The following is a 2549-nucleotide window of genomic DNA, read 5'->3' on the forward strand; positions in this document are numbered from 1 at the left end:
AGCGTAATCTTTTTATCAGTAGGTAAATTGATTATTTGTTATGTTGTGATTTATTTTTCTTTATCATGTGTGCTGAACAAATATTTTGAAATAAATCATTATTGAGGATTTTTTTTCTGTCTTTTCTATTCGAATGTTTTAAAATTTGAATTCTATTGTAATATTAGTTATTTAGCTAGCCTTCAATGATCCGTTGATTAATCTACCACATATTTAGAAAGTATTGATTTTAAATTAGTTACTTTTGTAATTGATACGTAATTAAATTGTAACTAAAATGATTACGTTATTTCTTTACCACAAGCAATAACACAGAATGACAAAATCTATTAACTGTATGACACAATGCCCAGCTAAATATTACTGAACGTGATGTTGTTATATTTACGAATTTAAATAGTGAACAACGATAAATTAATTGATAAATCTAAACAAAGTTTAATTTTGAACAACGGTAAATTAATTAATGAATCTAAACAAAATTTAATTTTGAACAACGGTATCTTAATTAATGAATCTAAATAAAGTTTAATTTTGAACAACGGTAAATTATTTCTAAAAATAATTTATAAATTTAAACAAAGTTTAATTTTGAACAACGGTAAACTTAATTCTAAAAACAATTTATGAATTTAAACAAAGTTTAATTTTTAACAACGGTAAACTTAATTCTAAAAATAATTTATGAATTTAAACAAAGTTCAATTTTGAACAATCATAAACGGAAATCTTTGCTAGCTGTCTTTAACAACCAGTTGTTGGATCGAAAATATTGATTGCACTCACTTTCAAATATACATGTTATGTATAACTTAATGTTTATGCTTCCCTCAATTTGGTATTAATTGTGATAAACATTAAATCTAGACGATTTTAATTTGCCTTACATTTGTCCTATTTATTCTATTAATGAAAACTTTCCTAATGGAGTCAAGCTCTATAATATCATAACTCCATTAAAAATTTAGGTGTATAGGTAATCTGTCTTCTAACTGCACATTGCGCTTCGTGTAACTGTAACTTTATTATTATTTTTTTTATTCCTCATGTAAACTAACCTGATAAAAAAACACAAACACAGAATCTCTTTTTCTTCAACTTCTATCAATGGAAGAAAATTACACGTTTATATATTTAATAAAATAATGAAAGCGATTTGAATTTTTTTGAAATAATGAAAAGTATCTTGTAAGCTTTATAAAAAAAATATATCGAAATTCAGAAAAAAAAATATCGTAATTGGCATCTTTAAAAAGATAGCAATTTTGAATTTTAAAAGGATTGTAAAATTGATTTCGGGCAATAATATTTTTGAAAATTACCAAAAGAAAAAGTTAAATTTTAGTTCATTTTTTAAACTGAAATTTCATGTAAATCGCTGCAAAGTACACATTTTCTGTGTCCAAAAGCTATTTATATCAAATTTTGAACAATAGGTCAAACAGTCTACTCTGAAGATCGCCAGCGCACACACGCACAGACAGACGTTTTCCTTTATTTTTAATAGAGATTATTCAAGCTTGATGTTTAAAATGAAATTTATTAAATTTAATGAATTGTTTCAATGATCTTAAAACTGATAAAAGTGAATATTACATCCTCCGGGGGTGATGACGTCACACCTCGTAAGCTTTGAAACATTGTCAACTGAAATTGTCATTAACTATAATAATGTTAAACTAAAATTATCTGGCTTAATAAATCGTAAATTCAAAGAAATCCTCATACATGGATGATACTTGTTGATACTGAAGATTTAAACAAAAGGCAATTGTAAACAAGGTGAGTTTTAAATTAACCAAGTAAACATGCTGTATTTTTAAATGCACCAGTATATGTTTTAAAAAGTAACAAAATTCCTACCTCATTGTGTGATGAAAAGAAATGAATTCAGAAAAGAATATTCAAAACAAGCGAGCAAAAATAACTAAAATTGTCAGAAGGCAATTCTTTTTATTTTAATTCGATGAGGAATTCTACTGGATTACATGCCGGCGTCATGGCATAAGGGTAGCGCGTCTTCCCTCAGATCTGGGCGTCCTGGGTTTGAGTCCCGGTTCGGACATGGTTGTTTTTCCTCTGTGAGATGTGTAATTGTGCTCCCCTGTAAAAAGGGGTTGTGCAAGCGAATGTGATGCGTGAGTAGCTAAGACGTTCTCTTGGCTCTAGTTGGCGCTACTAAAACAAGAGACCCTCTCTTGGCTTAAAATCGCTGACTTCATCAGCGAGCTTGTTCATGGCAAGTGCCATTATAAACAATAACAACAATTTATTATATTACTGCTAATTTGAAATTTAATGTTGATCGAATGGAAACTTAAGCATAGTTGTTTAATGCTACGTTTGAAGTTCTTACCTTGTTGCAAAAGTAACTGGAAAAGAACTTTGGTTTCGATAAATTTAAAAAACAAACAAGCAATTAATTAAGATAAGAAAGAGCGAGATTATTCGTGTTACTGTTACTTAAATTGGAGAGATATTTTAAAGGAAAAAAAAATTGCGATCAAAGAGTTTTTTTTTAAATATTCATTTTATTAAAATGAGTGGTT

This window comes from Argiope bruennichi, chromosome 4, assembly GCF_947563725.1.
Source record: "Argiope bruennichi chromosome 4, qqArgBrue1.1, whole genome shotgun sequence".
Taxonomy (NCBI): Eukaryota; Metazoa; Arthropoda; class Arachnida; order Araneae; family Araneidae; genus Argiope; species Argiope bruennichi.